General features: G+C 43.7%; 1 protein-coding gene across 3 annotated transcripts in view; it reads right to left on the bottom strand.

Moving 5' to 3' along the window:
• NALCN (sodium leak channel, non-selective) overlaps positions 1-21,342 on the bottom strand; it is a 1,296,054-nt gene that overhangs the window by 1,156,819 nt on the left and 117,893 nt on the right. The window lies entirely within an intron of this gene.

Raw genomic sequence — 21,342 nt, forward strand, 5'->3', positions numbered from 1 at the left:
CTCCAGCCACCACCATCACCCCTCACCACTACGCAACAACATATACAGCCAGCAAACCCACTCCACACACTTGCCACAGCTCCATACATCACAGAACACCACACACCTAACTACGCACCCTTTAATACTCCACCACACTCCTTCCCTTCAAAACCCTCAAAAAACCACCCCAACACCACCCGAACCCTATAGCACACACACCTCCCTCCCTCTGCAATCAAATAATTCTGTCAAACCATCAAAACTTCAGTGACCCCACAACACTACCGCCATATCGTAACACCAGTAATTCTCTACTTACACCAGCAACACCTAAAAACCATTACCAACCACCTGGATTATTCTCTAACACACCCACACCCCTACAACCACCTCTCCAACACCCCCACGCACACCACACGGCCAGCCCACAACCCCAATAACCCCATATCTCCCACACAGCCTCCACAACTACAGCACCCATCCACCACCCACTGCACCACAGCACAACCTTCACCATCTGCCAAAGCACACCTCTGAACACAAACCTCGCCCACCCACAACCTCAACACTCTACAAACCCCCCCACTGTAATTCAACCACCACACCTCACAAACACATCCATCTAAGACCCACGCACAATACCTAACACAACCCCTTCTATAAATCCATACCACCTTGCACCTCAACACACCCTTCCACATCCCCCTAGCCTAATCACCACCCACCCTCCCATGCACACACCACACCACCCTAAACACATCACCCTATCCAAACATCCCTCCGCCCTACCCTTACGCCTCATACACCCCCACCCACACCCTACTCCCCCATCAAGTCCCCCTTGCACATGCCATATACACAACCTGCAGCCCCCTCTCAACCTACCTGTCCGCAAACCCTTCCTCCCTCACACACACTTTTCCTTCACCCTCCCTTATTGCCATGCCCTCCAATGATAACCTCCCACCACTCACATCATGTACACACCACATTGTCTTCAGCCCCTCTGCATCACCCCCATCCCCACCCCCCTTTCCCAAACAACCATCCTCCACATCCACACCACTGAATACCATCCCACTCTGCACATTGTCACTACCTACATCATAAAACACTGCCACCACAAACAAACCCCTACCCCTCAACACAACCCCTCCCACACCTACAACTCACCCACCTTCACCACACCCCCTGCACCTCACAAGCACAACCCCCATACAACCTAACACTCGCCGTCCACACATACACCACCCAACCATTGCCCCATACACCTCACCAGCCCATTCACCATCCCCATAAATCAAACCCCACCCCCCTTCCTAAATTACACCACACTACCCCAAATACCCTCCATCATCCCAACACACTCCCCATGTACAACTCCCCCACCCATCCCACCTTCCAACACCCTACCCTGTCCCCCTGTACCCCACAAACACAAATCCAACACATACAATTCCTCCTAGCACCTACACCATCCCTTACCGCTTGCCCCCACCATCCACAGTTAAGCCCATACACGGTCATTCACCCTCCCTAGCATCTTACCAACCCACACCCCTAACGTACTCACACACACCACCACACCAAACACCTAACCTTCACCACCATCAACACTCCTAACACAACCCCCACTCCCCCTAACACATACATCCTCAAACCCTAACTCACCTAACCAACCCACCACACCCACAACACCCCCTAACCACTTATGCATACCCTGCCAAACCCAAAACACCCTCTCAACCCACCTACACACCACACGTTCCTCCCTCACACACCCCCACATCCGTTACCCCTTCTACAGTTCCATAACGCCCCTGACAACCCTCCAACACTCACAATATCCACATTCACCATCACATTCCCTTTTGCCATGCAAGATTTAACCAACACCAAAAGCCGCATTCCACCACAATAAATTTGACAACTACTATTCTACACCTTCACCTTTATGTAGGGGTTACGGGGGCGTAGCCCCTTACAACGTTGTGAAGAGCGCCCGTAGGGCGCGATGAATCACCTAGTTATAGCAAAAGATCCAAGTACATTTTGCAGGGTTCACTACGGGTGGCCGGCGGTCGGGCTCCCGGCGACCAGCATCCCGGCGCCGGGAGCCCGACCGCCGGCTTACCGACAGCTTGGCGAGCGCAAATGAGCCCCTTGCGGGCTCGCTGCGCTCGCCACGCTACGGGCACGGTGGCGCGCTACGCGCGCCACACTATTTTATTCTCCCTCTATGGGGGTCGTGGACCCCCACGAGGGAAAATAAGTGTCGGTAAGCCGGCGGTCGGGCTCCCGGCGCCGGTATACTGAGCGCCGGGAGCCCGACCGCCGGCAAACAGAAGACCACCCCATTTTGCATAGTAATCAAATACAACTGTATTTTTGGCTTTTTAGGTTTCAGACTAGCCACACAAAAAAAAGTCCAACATTTTAGTGCAACATTGTACTATGTAGATAGAACCTCAATTCTACTGCAGTTTCCTTTAATTGTGTGCTAAATTTACAAGCTACATATCTATAAATAGCTGAGAATTTTGTAAAAACAACAAAAAATAAATAGTCCTTTTCTGCATTGCCAGATTCATACTGTTACATTGCTATAGGACCGGGTTAAGACTGTGGGGTGCCCGGGACATTTTAGACAGGGGGCCCCAGTGGAAGGGGGAAAAGGGGGGGTGGGCTGTATATGAAGGTGCCCAAACACAGAGCGATTTTACTGCCAATTTGGCCGAAAATAATAAATCGTAACGATTTATCGTTCACAAAAGTGCAAATCGTATGTTCTCTTCTAATGATCTGTTGCACCTCCCCGCAGCTCATATGATGTATCCTCTGATCTTACCAACTGCAGTCAAGATCTGACAATGCCTGTCAATGTCTTTATAGATCGTATGATAAATTGTTTGTTAAAATCCACTATTTTCCAAAATCGTGAGTCGGGGGCTGCCAGGGAGTTCCCGGGGGGAGTTCAAGGGACATTTTCAAACGATATAGCATCGTTTGTGAATTGCTCAGTGTGTGTGGGCACCATAAGATTGTGCTTACCTCCCAATATGACCCATTCCAGGAGGGACAAAATGCTCTTTACATGGACTTCCCTCTTAATATATGATTGGAGTCACCTGTGTTGAACTATTTAATTGATAAGAAAGGTGTTTTAACACAGGTGATTGCAATCATAACTTATGAGGACGTCCAGGTAGAGAGCATTTTGTCCCTCCTGGAATGGGTCGTGTTGGGATGTATGGATTGTGTATATTAAATGTAGCCCAATGGTGTATATTAGATTTAAACTAAACACCCAATTGAAACTTTTGAAAGACAACTATTTTATAAAATGTTCTTGTAGTGGAACAAAGACAACTTAAACAACCTTAAAATACACATACAAAAATAAAATCTATAATTTATCTTGTCACCTGCAAAAATAGCAGCAGCCTCTGTACTACTTACACACTGGGACAGCACTCAGGAGGACTGTGTGTGTGTGTGTGTGTGTGTGTGTGTGTGTGTGTGTGTGTGTGTGTGTGTCTCTCTCTCTCTCTCTCTCTCTCTCTAGACCCTCATTAGATAACAAGTTACACAGGATTCAGACACCAGGTGTGGAGAGAGCTGTAAGTGACACAGGGATCCCACCCTGTGTCACTTACAGCTCTATCCACCCTCCTATCTCTCCTCTGGTTGGGAAGCTCCATGGATAGTTCATGAAACATGATACTCCTGTGTCTCTGCCTGCACTGCATACTGTCCTTCTCACATTCTGGCTGTCTGGTTCTGCTGCTGCATAAGAGAGAAAGCTAGTGATGTCAATGTGCTCTGGCTGGGGGCCCCCTGACAGAGGGGGGCCCGGGGTCAGGGCAGTCGAGAGCCGGGCTGGGCCCAGGTACTTTTCAAGGGGCATGGCCTAATCACAGGAGGTCTGGTCATGTACCCTTAGAAAAAAATAGTCAAAAAAACAGTATTTTAAGCACCTTCATGGCAGAGTGTGATGGGCTGAGGAGAAGAGCTGCAGCTGCTGCTGCCGCCAGGTAAGGGGGAGCGGGCCTGGGCCCCTACGTCAGACCTGGGCCCGGGTAATTTGTACCCTCTCCTCCCTCTCTCGACACCACTACCCGGGGTACAGTATGCCCTGCATCCCCTCCTTAATCTGGCTATGCATTGCTACATATTGCATACCTAAAAAAACACAGTAACATTCACAAAACTAAATCAACTTTGACTACTCCCAGTACAGCTACAGTACAGTCATTAACGGACTATACTCCTGCAAACAATTTCAAATGTTTAGTTGAACCAATGAAATACCACTTTGGTCCTTGTCCAGGAGTTAATATACAGTAAAAATGTCAGTTACCATATGAATATTAACTGGAAGATGTATATTTGCTTAAGAATACATAACAACAGATTTTATTTAATATGACATGTTCATTGCTTGAATACAACTGGCCTTTTGAAAGATTCCTCCATTCTAATAAATATATTTATACAAAGTGTAGTAGTACCTACTGGATCACATACAACGGGTAAAATTCAAACAGCAGGTTTATTCTTTTTCCACATAGCATAACATTCCATGTTCTGACAATTAAAAAATGGTACAGACTCAATGGCTCCTAGCGTAACCCCACACCCCCAGACTATTGCCTGGCCAGCTTGTCCAGCATCAGGAGAATTATCCCTGTGTACTGACAGCATGTTTAAGACTAACAGGTGCTACTAATCAGCTAGCTGCAGTCTCATCTCTGACCTTACAGAAAACCTGGACTAAATACATGTTCAATTGCTGTTACACAAATTTAAAACAGGTGAAATCCTGTTGTTCCTGCCACACTACACATCTCTTTATATCCAGCAACTTTGTCCATGTGCTTTATGGATAAGGAAATCATCCAACCGACATAGATTGAAACCTCCACAAACCTTTAAATCATTGATTTAAATCCCACTGGATATACTGAGCATGAGCCTGGGCAAGAGGTGAGACCAGAGGCGGATTGGCCATAGGGTTCACAGGGAAGATTCCCGGTGGGCCGACGCACCCGTGGGGCCTGTTTTGTTTAAGGACATGTGGTCCTTTTTATAGACATAATGAAAAAGATGCAATATAATTTGCCTATATGAAAATGACTTTGCCACTTAGCCTGTGATTGCAGATGATCTAGTGTATGCTCTGTCTGCCTGCTTGGCTGACATATAAGATTGAGTGAACAGTGATTGGGATATAGTTGGTGTAATAAGCAAGAAAATATATCTTTCTAAAGAATGATATAGTTTCCTAAATTCTGAAGGAGTATCATATAATGTGCTCATAATATTTTTTTTTTAACTTCCCCCTTGATGCGGGACATGCCCACTATCTGGAAAGTCTTGGGGGGAGGGTGCTGCTGCCATGGCCCATGGCTAGACCTTACACCTCTGGTACTGCCCATGTGGGGTCACTAGTACAAATTTTTCCAGGGCCGCTTTTTGTTCCCAATCCGCCCCTGGGTGAGACAAAATATATCCTAGAGGTAGATGATGTTATTAGTGTCAGGCAGGGAACAGCATTTGGAGCACTGTGATTGGAAAGCTCTCACTGTAAAGTAATGAGCCTAAATAATGAGCCTAAAAGTGAACAATCTGCATGATTGTGATTATTGGGGTCATTCCGACCCGATCGCTCGCTGCAGTTTATCGCAGCGCAGTGATCGGGTTGGGACCGCGCAGTGCGTCGGCGAATGGCAGTCGTCGCTGCCTAGCGATCGACTCTGAGACAGAGGCGGTCGCTGGGCGGGAGGGGGCTGGATGGCGGCGTTAAGCCGCCATTTAGGAGGCGCAGTCTGGCCAATGCAGGCGTGGCTGGACCGATGGGGGGCGGGCCGCGGCGGCTGCGTGACGTCTCATGCAGCCGCTGCGGCCAGCGGCAGGGACAAACAACTCCTGAAATACAAAAGCTTCACCGCTGTGCAATGCTTTTGTATTTGTGCGGGAGGTGGGCGGCACTGACATGCGGGGCAGACTAGCCCTGTGCTGGGCGTCCCCCCGCATGTCAGGGAAGACGATCGTAGCTCTGCTAAATTTTGCACAGCTACGATCAACTCAGAATGACCCCCTATGTTTCAGAAGTTGCTGTTGTCATGTTCTGAATATTTATTCGCCAAATTTATTGGCTCAACAAAGTGTAACAAATGGTAAGAAGCCTTCATAAAAGTGACGTCTGTCAACGAGATGCCTATTCGATTATAATTACTCCTAGGAAAGAAATGTACTACGTTTCTAAAAGCATTTTGCCTTTCACAATCAATACATTTCTCTTTATAAAACTTCAACTACATAATAGTTATAAGAAGACCTCCAACCTCTCCTTAACATGATGAGCACATATCAGGGCAAATTCTTAGTACTTGCCTGTGTCATTAATTTGGGTGTGCTTAATTATAAGTGGTGGCTGCAGGGTGCAAGGTGTTTAGACCATTTCTCTAGACCTTGTGACCATAACATCTGGGTCAGGGTCAGACTGGTCCACAGAGGTACAGGGGGAATCCCTGGTGGGTCTCACTGCCTGAGGACCCCATCTACTCCACTAATGTTAGGTTCCAGGCTGTGCACTCAAATTCTGAATTATTACCGTACTCTATTAGAGGTAGTGATGAGCGGATTCGGTTTTACTCGGTTTTACTCGGTTCTCAAAACCGAATCTTATTGGCTCACTGATGTCACGTGTTTTGGATAGCCAATAAGATTCGGTTTTGAGAACCGAGTAAAACCGAATCCGCTCATCACTAATTAGAGGGCAAGTTACCTGGTAGAGCAGGAACATGGATGACCATGGGTGATTGATTTGTTTTTAAAGTAACTGCTTCAAGATAAGTTGCTCTAATGCAGTTCTCATTGAGTTTTAGATATGGTCTAGTGTGTACAGGGGTCCACTATCAAATGTACAGTGCATAAAAGTGGTATGTATGCACAGGATCGCCATTACGTGCTTTATACTGTACATATGTTACATTATCGTGCAATCAGAGGACTATGGGTGCATTCACTACAGTGTACAATGTGGTAGATTATACTACATTAACTAAAGTATCTGTAAAATATATATATATATATATATATATATATATATACACAGTCGGGTCCATAAATATTGGGACAGCGTCACAATTCTCATATTTTGGGCTCTATACACCACAATGGATTTGAAATGAAAAAAACAAGATGTGCTTTAACTGCAGACTTTCCGCTTTAATTTTATTTATGGACCTGACTGTGTGTGTATATATATATATAAAAAGGGGTCCATATCATGCACTATAGTGTCCATGTTGTCTGCACACTATGCCCTCTCAAATGGCACCTGTGGATTCTGGTGTATCTACGTTAACCTTTTAAGTTGCTGCATGTAACACAATCTTGCTACTATCATACCCCAACTGTTTTCAGTGCGACAACATGCCCTCCAGATGTTTCTAATGTTAAACATCACCAGATGTGGTAATCAGTGACTTATAATTGCACCAGAAAATCTCACAAAACAATAGATGGGTCAGAGTGCAATGAGATAGCTGCTAATGCCACTATCTTGCTCTACACTCTTCATTTAAGTATTGTTAAAAAAGAAGTAATATTTCAAAAGAACACGAAAGTAGTCTTTTCAGTGGTAGCACATCTGATTTAACAAACACTATTTAAGGAGTTTTTGATTAGGTCAAATTGCGGTAGATCACTTTCCTCTTTCTGTAAAAATAAATAATGAACACAAAAACCATAGAATCCCTCCTCTAAACATAGCCAGCACTAGCACATCTGAGACCAACCAGAGCTAGTGGAACCATATAAGAGAGACCCGCAGTGTGAAGCTCTCCCTCACCATGATTCCACTAACTTTATGCCAGGACTGGTTTTCCCAGGGGACTGGGAACCATTAAAAAAAAGTGCTGCGCCTACCTCTTAGGTACAGCTAGTCCAGACTCTTCTCTGTATTCCCTGGAATTGGGGTATGGATCTAATGGATAACAGATAATAAAAATAATATTGTTTTTACAGGTTGACTCAAGGGCCAGCAAGAGTGCCAGAGCATGATGGCATTTGGAGAACCACAAGTGTCAGCATGCCAAGGTATCAAGAACCTACTGGTTCCCATAGGAAACCTGTAAAAAAAAAAACAGGACACACACACACACACACACACACCATATGAAAAGAATTTTATTAAATAAACACTCCCTGACAACCCTTGTTTACTGTGCCTATTTCTGACCCACTTTATTCAATGGGAAAGTTCCTATTTGTTCCATTTAGCCATCCCAGTTACTTCTCAAAAACCCAACTATGGGCCTAATTCAGACCTGATCGCTCGCTAGCAGTTTTTTGCAACGCTACTATCATACAGTCGCCGCCCACAGGGTAATGTATTTTAGCTGTGCAAGTGTGCGAACGCATGTGTAGCCGAGCAGTACAAATAAACTTTGTGCAGTTTCTGAGTTGCCCAGGACTTACTCAGCCGCTGCGATCACTTCAGCCAGTTCGGGACCGGAATTGACGTCTGACACCCGCCTTGCAAACGCTTGGACACGCCTGCGTTTTTCCAACCACTCCCTTAAAACGGTCAGTTGTCACCCACAAACGCCTTCTTCCTGTCAATCTCCTTGTGATCGGCTGTGTGAATGGATACTTCGTAAAACCCCTCGCACAGCAATGATCCGCTTTGTACCCGTGCGATGCGCCTGTGCATGGAGGTACATACGCATGCTGACCTGATCGCAGCGCTGCAAAAATGCTACCGAGCGATCAGGTCTGAATGACCCCCTATGCTGCTTGTCGCTTGTGGGGCCCCACCACTAATGAGAGTTCACTTATGGATGCTCTTCATAAGAAGGAACAGGGTCATACAGATCAGTCAGAGCGTGCCATTTCCCATGCTCTGACCAATCGGCACAGCTGTATTCATTACGATTATTATATTTTATTTTTAAGGCGACCCAATTTTTATAGCACCATACAAGAAAAATACAAAAACAGAGAAACTGACATAACTGTAATAATGTACTTTGGCGGAACTTTTTTACAGTACAGAGTGAAAATCGATGAATTGTCTTGATGGCAAGTGTAGGAGAGTTGGGGGGAGGGAGGGGTATGGGTCATTAACCACACTTAGGTCATTAACCACACTTAGGTCCACAGTCATCAGGTTGACCACTAATGGTCGACATGCATTAGGTCGACATGGTCACTAGGTCGACATGAGCAAGGTCGACATGGAAAAGGGTCGACATGTTTGTTTTTTTACTTTTTTTGGTGTCGGTCTCTTCGTAAAGTGACAGGGAACCCCAACTAGTGCACCGTATCCCCTCACATGGCTCGCTTCGCTCGCCATGTTTCGGTCAAGGTGCCTTGCTCCGCTACCGCTGCACTCGGCACAGGTTACTATTCCCAGTCATAGTACACGTGGATTTAAAGTACAAAAAAGTACAAAAAATGAAAGAAAAAAAAACGTGAAAAATGCATGTTGACCTAGTACATGTCGACCAATAGTGGTTGACCTCATGGCTGTCAACCTAAGTGTGGTCAACCTAATGACCGTATCGCGGAGGAAGCTAATTTCAGCATACAGCGAGACTGTACCTAGGGAAAGGCAAGCAGAGAGTCGGGCTCTCTAAATGGAACTACGAATAAATAGCACTGGAAGCAAGTATAGTGCTAGGAAAGAAACATGAGGAAGGAAAGCCCTGTCAGAGACACATAGGGGTAAATTTACTAAGATGGGAGTTCTATTTAAGATGAGATGTTGCCCATGGCAACCAATCAGACTCTACTTCTCATTTATCTTGCATCTTTTGGAAGACAATACCTGGAATCTGACTGGTTGCTATGGGCAACAAGCCATCTTAAATAGAACTCCCATCTTAGTAAATTTAACCCATAAAATTTGATGGCAGACAAGAACCAATTGGCCCATCTAGTCTTTCCATTTTCTACCATATTTTTACCTCAAACCTTATTTAACCCTTATTTCTTTGTAAGGACATCCTTATGTCTACCTATGCATGTTTAAATTGCTCTACAATCTTAGCCTCTACCACCTCCGATGGGAGGCTATTTCACTTGTCCACTACCCTTTCTGTGAAGTATGTTTTCCTCAATTGTCCCCTGAACCTACTTTCCTCCAGTTTCAGTGCATGTCCTCGTGCTCTAGTCATCTCTCCTTCCTGGACTTTGTTAAAACCCTTGATATATTTGAAAGTTTCTCTCATGTCCCCCCCTCCCTCCTTTCCCTTCTCTGCTCCAAACTATACATATCGAGATTTTTTATTCTTTCCAGGCAGGTTACGTGCATGATATGAATCAGACCCACAAAATATTTGATGGAATTTTTCAAGCAATTATGTACCAGTTTGCAATGTTCCGAAAGATTGTATGTTACAAGACCTTTCTTTATACTGTATTTCTCAAATGTTCGTAAAGTCTCGTTTTTAGTGCTCTCGATGTCCTACCTACATAGCCTTTGTTGCAGGTGCAAACAATTACATAAATTACGTTGGTAGTATTGCAGGTTATAAAGTCCTTAATTTCCATTGAGGTACCGTTGATCTTGATTTCCATATACTTTGATGTATCGCTTTTTACTTGTCTGCAAGCTATACACATGCTGCAACGATGAAAACCGTTTGGTGCAGACCGGATTAATAGGGTGAGATGGTAGAGTACTTTTGACTAGAGATGAGCGCCTGAAATTTTTCGGGTTTTGTGTTTTGGTTTTGGGTTCGGTTCCGCGGCCGTGTTTTGGGTTCGACCGCGTTTTGGCAAAACCTCACCGAATTTTTTTTGTCGGATTCGGGTGTGTTTTGGATTCGGGTGTTTTTTTCAAAAAACCCTAAAAAACAGCTTAAATCATAGAATTTGGGGGTAATTTTGATCCCAAAGTATTATTAACCTCAAAAAACATAATTTACACTCATTTTCAGCCTATTCTGAACACATCACACCTCACAATATTATTTTTAGTCCTAAAATTTGCACCGAGGTCGCTGTGTGAGTAAGATAAGCGACCCTAGTGGCCGACACAAACACCGGGCCCATCTAGGAGTGGCACTGCAGTGTCACGCAGGATGTCCCTTCCAAAAAACCCTCCCCAAACAGCACATGACGCAAAGAAAAAAAGAGGCGCAATGAGGTAGCTGACTGTGTGAGAAAGATAAGCGACCCTAGTGGCCGACACAAACACCGGGCCCATCTAGGAGTGGCACTGCAGTGTCACGCAGGATGTCCCTTCCAAGAAACCCTCCCCAATCAGCACATGATGCAAAGAAAAAGAAAAGAAAAAAGAGGTGCAAGATGGAATTATCCTTGGGCCCTCCCACCCACCCTTATGTTGTATAAACAAAACAGGACATGCACACTTTAACCAACCCATCATTTCAGTGACAGGGTCTGCCACACGACTGTGACTGATATGACGGGTTGGTTTGGACCCCCCCCAAAAAAGAAGCAATTAATCTCTCCTTGCACAAACTGGCTCTACAGAGGCAAGATGTCCACCTCATCTTCACCCTCCGATATATCACCGTGTACATCCCCCTCCTCACAGATTATCAATTCGTCCCCACTGGAATCCACCATCTCAGCTCCCTGTGTACTTTGTGGAGGCAATTGCTGCTGGTCAATGTCTCCGCGGAGGAATTGATTATAATTCATTTTAATGAACATCATCTTCTCCACATTTTCTGGATGTAACCTCGTACGCCGATTGCTGACAAGGTGAGCGGCGGCACTAAACACTCTTTCGGAGTACACACTTGTGGGAGGGCAACTTAGGTAGAATAAAGCCAGTTTGTGCAAGGGCCTCCAAATTGCCTCTTTTTCCTGCCAGTATAAGTACGGACTGTGTGACGTGCCTACTTGGATGCGGTCACTCATATAATCCTCCACCATTCTATCAATGTTGAGAGAATCATATGCAGTGACAGTAGACGACATGTCCGTAATCGTTGTCAGGTCCTTCAGTCCGGACCAGATGTCAGCATCAGCAGTCGCTCCAGACTGCCCTGCATCACCGCCAGCGGGTGGGCTCGGAATTCTGAGCCTTTTCCTCGCACCCCCAGTTGCGGGAGAATGTGAAGGAGGAGATGTTGACAGGTCGCGTTCCGCTTGACTTGACAATTTTGTCACCAGCAGGTCTTTCAACCCCAGCAGACCTGTGTCTGCCGGAAAGAGAGATCCAAGGTAGGCTTTAAATCTAGGATCGAGCACGGTGGCCAAAATGTAGTGCTCTGATTTCAACAGATTGACCACCCGTGAATCCTTGTTAAGCGAATTAAGGGCTGCATCCACAAGTCCCACATGCCTAGCGGAATCGCTCCGTGTTAGCTCCTTCTTCAATGCCTCCAGCTTCTTCTGCAAAAGCCTGATGAGGGGAATGACCTGACTCAGGCTGGCAGTGTCTGAACTGACTTCACGTGTGGCAAGTTCAAAGGGCATCAGAACCTTGCACAACGTTGAAATCATTCTCCACTGCACTTGAGACAGGTGCATTCCATCTCCTATATCGTGCTCAATTGTATAGGCTTGAATGGCCTTTTGCTGCTCCTCCAACCTCTGAAGCATATAGAGGGTTGAATTCCACCTCGTTACCACTTCTTGCTTCAGATGATGGCAGGGCAGGTTCAGTAGTTTTTGGTGGTGCTCCAGTCTTCTGTACGTGGTGCCTGTACGCCGAAAGTGTCCCGCAATTTTTCTGGCCACCGACAGCATCTCTTGCACGCCCCTGTCGTTTTTTAAAAAATTCTGCACCACCAAATTCAAGGTATGTGCAAAACATGGGACGTGCTGGAATTTGCCCATATTTAATGCACACACAATATTGCTGGCGTTGTCCGATGCCACAAATCCACAGGAGAGTCCAATTGGGGTAAGCCATTCCGCGATGATCTTCCTCAGTTGCCGTAAGAGGTTTTCAGCTGTGTGCGTATTCTGGAAAGCGGTGATACAAAGCGTAGCCTGCCTAGGAAAGAGTTGGCGTTTGCGAGATGCTGCTACTGGTGCCGCCGCTGCTGTTCTTGCGGCGGGAGTCCATACATCTGCCCAGTGGGCTGTCACAGTCATATAGTCCTGACCCTGCCCTGCTCCACTTGTCCACATGTCCGTGGTTAAGTGGACATTGGGTACAACTGCATTTTTTAGGACACTGGTGAGTCTTTTTCTGACGTCCGTGTACATTCTCGGTATCGCCTGCCTAGAGAAGTGGAACCTAGATGGTATTTGGTAACGGGGGCACACTGCCTCAATAAATTGTCTAGTTCCCTGTGAACTAACGGCGGATACCGGACGCACGTCTAACACCAACATAGTTGTCAAGGACTCAGTTATCCGCTTTGCAGTAGGATGACTGCTGTGATATTTCATCTTCCTCGCAAAGGACTGTTGAACAGTCAATTGCTTACTGGAAGTAGTACAAGTGGGCTTACGACTTCCCCTCTGGGATGACCATCGACTCCCAGCGGCAACAACAGCAGCGCCAGCAGCAGTAGGCGTTACACGCAAGGATGCATCGGAGGAATCACAGGCAGGAGAGGACTCGTCAGACTTGCCAGTGACATGGCCTGCAGGACTATTGGCATTCCTGGGGAAGGAGGAAATTGACACTGAGGGAGTTGGTGGGGTGGTTTGCGTGAGCTTGGTTACAAGAGGAAGGGATTTACTGGTCAGTGGACTGCTTCCGCTGTCACCCAAAGTTTTTGAACTTGTCACTGACTTATTATGAATGCGCTGCAGGTGACGTATAAGGGAGGATGTTCCGAGGTGGTTAACGTCCTTACCCCTACTTATTACAGCTTGACAAAGGGAACACACGGCTTGACACCTGTTGTCCGCATTTCTGGTGAAATACCTCCACACCGAAGAGCTGATTTTTTTGGTATTTTCACCTGGCATGTCAACGGCCATATTCCTCCCACGGACAACAGGTGTCTCCCCGGGTGCCTGACTTAAACAAACCACCTCACCATCAGAATCCTCCTGGTCAATTTCCTCCCCAGCGCCAGCAACACCCATATCCTCCTCATCCTGGTGTACTTCAACACTGACATCTTCAATCTGACTATCAGGAACTGGACTGCGGGTGCTCCTTCCAGCACTTGCAGGGGGCATGCAAATAGTGGAAGGCGCATGCTCTTCACGTCCAGTGTTGGGAAGGTCAGGCATCGCAAACGACACAATTGGACTCTCCTTGTGGATTTGGGATTTCAAAGAACGCACAGTTCTTTGCGGTGCTTTTGCCAGCTTGAGTCTTTTCAGTTTTCTAGCGAGAGGCTGAGTGCTTCCATCCTCATGTGAAGCTGAACCACTAGCCATGAACATAGGCCAGGGCCTCAGCCGTTCCTTGCCACTCCGTGTGGTAAATGGCATATTGGCAAGTTTACGCTTCTCCTCCGACAATTTTATTTTAGGTTTTGGAGTCCTTTTTTTTCTGATATTTGGTGTTTTGGATTTGACATGCTCTGTACTATGACATTGGGCATCGGCCTTGGCAGACGACGTTGCTGGCATTTCATCGTCTCGGCCATGACTAGTGGCAGCAGCTTCAGCACGAGGTGGAAGTGGGTCTTGATCTTTCCCTAATTTTGGAACCTCAACTTTTTTGTTCTCCATATTTTATAGGCAGAACTAAAAGGCACCTCAGGTAAACAATGGAGATGGATGGATTGGATACTAGTATACAATTATGGACGGACTGCCACGGTTAGGTGGTATAAAAAAACCACGGTTAGGTGGTATATATTATAATAATAATACAATTATGGATGGACGGACTGCCTGCCGACTGCCGACACAGAGGTAGCCACAGCCGTGAACTACCGCACTGTACACTGGTTGATAAAGAGATAGTAGTATACTCGTAACAACTAGTATGACACTATGATGACGGTATAAAGAATGAAAAAAAAACCACGGTTAGGTGGTATATATTATAATAATAATACAATTATGGATGGACGGACTGCCTGCCGAGTGCCGACACAGAGGTAGCCACAGCCGTGAACTACCGCACTGTACACTGGTTGATAAAGAGATAGTAGTATACTCGTAACAACTAGTATGACACTATGACGGTATAAAGAATGAAAAAAAAACCACGGTTAGGTGGTATATATTATAATAATAATACAATTATGGATGGACGGACTGCCTGCTGACTGCCGACACAGAGGTAGCCACAGCCGTGAACTACCGCACTGTACACTGGTTGATAAAGAGATAGTAGTATACTCGTAACAACTAGTATGACACTATGACGACGGTATAAAGAATGAAAAAAAAACCACGGTTAGGTGGTATATATTATAATAATAATACAATTATGGATGGACGGACTGCCTGCCGAGTGCCGACACAGAGGTAGCCACAGCCGTGAACTACCGCACTGTACACTGGTTGATAAAGAGATAGTAGTATACTCGTAACAACTAGTATGACACTATGACGGTATAAAGAATGAAAAAAAAACCACGGTTAGGTGGTATATATTATAATAATAATACAATTATGGATGGACGGACTGCCTGCCGACTGCCGACACAGAGGTAGCCACAGCCGTGAACTACCGCACTGTACACTGGTTGATAAAGAGATAGTAGTATACTCGTAACAACTAGTATGACACTATGACGACGGTATAAAGAAAGAAAAAAAAATACCACAGTTAGGTGGTATATATTATAATAATAATACAATTATGGATGGACGGACTGCCTGCCGACTGCCGACACAGAGGTAGCCACAGCCGTGAACTACCGCACTGTACACTGGTTGATAAAGAGATAGTAGTATACTCGTAACAACTAGTATGACACTATGACGACGGTATAAAGAATGAAAAAAAAACCACGGTTAGGTGGTATATATTGTAATAATAATACAATTATGGATGGACGGACTGCCTGCCGACTGCCGACACAGAGGTAGCCACAGCCGTGAACTACCGCACTGTACACTGGTTGATAAAGAGATAGTAGTATACTCGTAACAACTAGTATGACACTATGACGACGGTATAAAGAAAGAAAAAAAAATACCACAGTTAGGTGGTATATATTATAATAATAATACAATTATGGATGGACGGACTGCCTGCCGACTGCCGACACAGAGGTAGCCACAGCCGTGAACTACCGCACTGTACACTGGTTGATAAAGAGATAGTAGTATACTCGTAACAACTAGTATGACACTATGACGACGGTATAAAGAATGAAAAAAAAACCACGGTTAGGTGGTATATATTATAATAATAATACAATTATGGATGGACGGACTGCCTGCCGACTGCCGACACAGAGGTAGCCACAGCCGTGAACTACCGCACTGTACACTGGTTGATAAAGAGATAGTAGTATACTCGTAACAACTAGTATGACACTATGACGACGGTATAAAGAAAGAAAAAAAAATACCACAGTTAGGTGGTATATATTATAATAATAATACAATTATGGATGGACGGACTGCCTGCCGACTGCCGACACAGAGGTAGCCACAGCCGTGAACTACCGCACTGTACACTGGTTGATAAAGAGATAGTAGTATACTCGTAACAACTAGTATGACACTATGACGACGGTATAAAGAAAGAAAAAAAAATACCACGGTTAGGTGGTATATATTGTAATACAATTATGGATGGACGGACTGCCTGCCGAGTTCCGACTGCCGACACAGAGGTAGCCACAGCCGTGAACTACCGCACTGTACTGTGTCTGCTGCTAATATAGACTGGTTGATAAAGAGATAGTATACAATACATACAACAATATACTACTATACTGGTGGTCAGGCACTGGTCACCACTAGTCACACTGGCAGTGGCACTCCTGCAGCAAAAGTGTGCACTGTTTAATTTTAAATTAATATAATATTATGTACTCCTGGGGGCTCCTGCTATAACAACCTGCAGTGCTCCCCAGTCTCCCCCACAATTATTATAAGCTTTGCCTTTTATACATTGATGTGCAGCACACTGGGCTGAGCTGAGTGCACACAGACTGAGTCACACTGTGTGACTGGCTGCTGCTGTGTATCGTTTTTTTTCAGGCAGAGAACGGATATAGCAGAGAACGGATATATTATATTAAAATAAATAAAAGTTAACTAACAACAACTGCACTGGTCACTGTGGTAAACTCTGTCTGACTCTGCACAATCTCTCTCTCTCTTCTAATCTAATTTCTAATGGAGAGGACGCCAGCCACGTCCTCTCCCTATCAATCTCAATGCACGTGTGAAAATGGCGGCGACGCGCGGCTCCTTATATAGAATCCGAGTCTCGCGAGAATCCGACAGCGTCATGATGACGTTCGGGCGCGCTCGGGTTAACCGAGCAAGGCGGGAGGATCCGAGTCTGCTCGGACCCGTTAAAAAAACATGAAGTTCGTGCGGGTTCGGTTTCAGAGAAACCGAACCCGCTCATCTCTACTTTTGACTAGATGTGATTTGAGGTTTTTGCCTTTTTTGTAAATGAATGTAGGTTTGTACGGAATTATTTCTTTAAGAACAGTATCCATTTGTAGAACATGCCAGTGTATCTTTATGGCAGTTTCTATTTGTTTATGGCTCAAGTCATTCCCTGTCAAAAAGGACCACTGTGATTTAGAGTTGTTTTTGGAGACTGTTTTATTCTTTTCTTCAAGTAATGTTGATCTTTCCATTTGCATGACTTTTACAACTGTTGATTCAAGGGAATTTTTGTCATAGTCCTTTTCAATAAAAGCTTTCTTTATTTCTTGGATTTGATTATGAGTCTGACATACAGAATTTTCAGTGCAATTCCTCCTTACTCTTATAAATTGGCTTTTTGGTATTCCGGTCACCCATTTTTGGTGATGTTCGCTATTGATTGGGATATAGGTATTACAGTCTGTTGGTTTGCTTTATATCCTGGTCTGTATGCAGTTATTTTGTATATGTTATTGATGGACGCTACGACACCACGACAAGTGGTGACAGAAGGATTGGAAAGATTTTCCGAAAAGAGATGGAGGAATCGAGACGTGAATTATGATTGTAAAACTCAAGATAGGTGACAATCCCCACAAAGGTCAAGAGTTGACTGGCATCATTATTCCACTAGAAGTAACCATAATGACCAATATTTAAGAAGATCTCCTTCTAGATCAGAATCCAACCAAAAAAATAGAAGATCACATCTAAGACGAATACCATAAAAAACCAGACGAAACACATACAGGGACAACACTACACAACATCATAAACTGAACAGGAATGGTGCCCCAACAGATCAAACGAGGAAAGAATGGACCATAGATAGATGGTCGTCTCCGTCAAATGAAATCACAAACAGGGATATTGAAGAGATTTTTGGGTCATCTAATATTGACAGACAGCCAAATACACTACAGAAACCCGCTGAATCCCCTTTTCGTGTACAAAGGAAGGACAGAAAGAGGTACATGTAAAACCAAGATTAAAGAAAAGACATATAAAAATTAAAGAAAATAAAAAAGAAGAGGCATTAGAGGAGGCAAACCAAGGAAAAAGAAAAATAAGCCAATTACCACATCTTCTGAAATTGAGACAGAAACGGAAAAGAGATTAATATTCAATTTAAGTTCAAGTACTTATCGAGGTTGAAGTAAAAGTACTGAAAAAGGGACTCAAGTTTGCTCCCACGACATATGCTGATGATTTTGACAAATTTGTTGATGTCCATGAATTTATCCAGAAGATTTCTTTGAAAAAAAATTTCAGATGAAAGACAAAGAGACCCAAATCTCAACCACAACAATAGAACAGACAGAGGATGCAAGCAACAACTTTAGGAAACCATCTAACTTTTACCCTGCACACATAAAGGGTAACTACAGTATATCAACACTTTTAAACAACTAGTTATTGAAGACATCAAGAAGATAAAAAGGAGCATAGGCAGAACATTACATTTAAGCAAGAAGGAAAAAGAAGCCATTACATAGTTACAAAAAGATGAATCTATAACAATTAAACCTTGTGATGAAGGTGGAGGAATCGCTATTCTGAACACGGATGACTACAAAAAAGAAGTGATGAGGCAACTTCTAGATATATCTACCTATCAGAAGTTGAAAACTGACCCGTCAGGCAGAATTAGAACTAACTTCCAAAAATTATTTTCAAAACATCTTAACTCAAGTGGAATCACTGAAGAACTAGGTTTTATTAATATTGAAGATCCAGTGACATCGACCATTTACATCCTGCTAAAAACACACAACAGCACTACCTCACCACCGAGCCGCCCCATCATTGCCAGAACAGGCAGCCTTACATCGAACTTATCTGCATGAATTGATCATCTACTCCAGCCATTAGTCATCACCACACCAGGTTATCTCAAAGATACTGAAGATAATTTGGCGAGATAATAAGAAAATTTGGCGAGATTACCTGGGAAGCTGATATGCATTTAGTTACATCTGATGTCTCCTCTCTCTACATCATAATAGAGCACGAGAAAGGCTTAGAGGAAACAACATGGTTCTTGAATCAAAGTACCTACCCAGAAGAGAGAAAGATGTTCATCATTGAATCAATTAATTTCATATTAAATAACAATTTCTTCTATTTTAATGGTGACTACTATATGAAGCAAAAAAAGGGACTTCAATGGGCACTCGTTTTGCCCCTGCTTATGCAAATCTTGTCATGGCCTTTTGGGAACATCATCATATCTTTTCAGAACAACTCCGAGACTCCAGAATTATAAAATGGGGACGATATATCGACAATATATTATTCATCTGGAAAGGAGAAAAAGAAGACCTTGATAACTTTTGTCACCTTCTAAATTCAAACAACATGAATATTCATTTATCCTTCCAAATTAGTAAAGAAGTAGTTAATTTTCTGGATTTAGTAATCGATATACAAAATAACTGCATACAGACCAGGATATAATGCAAACCAACAGACTGTAACAACTATATCCCAATCAATAGCAAACATCACCAAAAATGGCTGACCGGGAATACCAAAAAGCCAATTTATAAGAGTAAGGAGGAATTGCACTGAAAATTCTGTATGTCATAATCAAATCCCAGAAATGAAGAAAGCTTTTATTGAAAAGGGCTGTGACAAAAATTACCTTGAATCAACAGTTGTAAAAGTCATGCAAATGGACAGATCAACATTACTTGAAGAAAAGAATAAAACAGTCTCCAAAAACAACTCTAAATTACAGTGGTCCTTTTTGACAGGGTATGACTCCAGCCATAAACAAATAGAAACTGCCATAAAGACGCACTGGCATGTTCTACAAACGGATACTGTTCTTAAAGAAATAATTCCGTACAAACCTACATTCATTTACAAAAAAGCCAAAAACCTCAAATCACATCTAATCAAAAGTATTCTACCATCTCACTCTATTAATCCGAATCGCACAAAGGGTTTTCATTGTTGCGTGATGTGTATAGCATGCAGACAAGTAAAAAGCGATACATCAAAGTATACAGAAATCAAAATTGACGGTACCTCGATGGAAATTAAGGACTTTATAACCTGCAATACTACCAACATAATTTATATCATTGTTTGCACCTGCAACAACGGCTATGTAGATAGGACATCGAGAGCACTAGAAACAAGACTTTCCGAACATTTGAGAAATATAAAGAAAGGTCTTGTAACACACAATCTTTCGGGACATTGCAAACTGGTACATAATTGCTCAATAAATTCCATTAAATATTTTGCGGTCTGATTCATATCAAACCGACTTGGCGGTACCGAAATACAGAGAAATCCCATGCAAAAACTGAGATGAAAACTATATTTAATCTCCATACCCTTACACCAAACGGATTAAATCAAGATTTCAAAATAAAATGGTTCCTTTGATCTGCTCTAATTACGGTAATCATGTATTTTTTGTACCCTGTTCTAGTGTTGTCCATATTATGCTGGTTTATTAATAAATTCTTTCTCTTCTTTCGAGGGAAAAACCTTTTGGAATTACAAATTCATAGACAAATATGTATCAATGTGAAAGACTTATTTCTACTATCGCTTCCATTTTTTTCTATTTTTCTTTTTTTATTTCACAAAAGGTGGTTTTTATATCCGTTTCTGTAAGAAAAACCAAAATGGCGGCAGCATGATCTTCAGACCAAGATCGGAGAAGATTATTACACCTTTAAGCTCATATCAATCTAAAATATAAAACAGAAGAGATTCCTAACTTTTTCCATTTAATTTGCACTTAAACAAAATGGCGGCCGCGGGACCTCCTGTCCGCAATTCTGATATTTTTTTTTTTTATATAAAAATACCTTTTATTCTATTATCATCATACCTGGGGAATGTATCTGAGGATTACAAAACCAC

Source organism: Pseudophryne corroboree, chromosome 2 (assembly GCF_028390025.1).
Source record: "Pseudophryne corroboree isolate aPseCor3 chromosome 2, aPseCor3.hap2, whole genome shotgun sequence".
NCBI lineage: Eukaryota > Metazoa > Chordata > Amphibia > Anura > Myobatrachidae > Pseudophryne > Pseudophryne corroboree.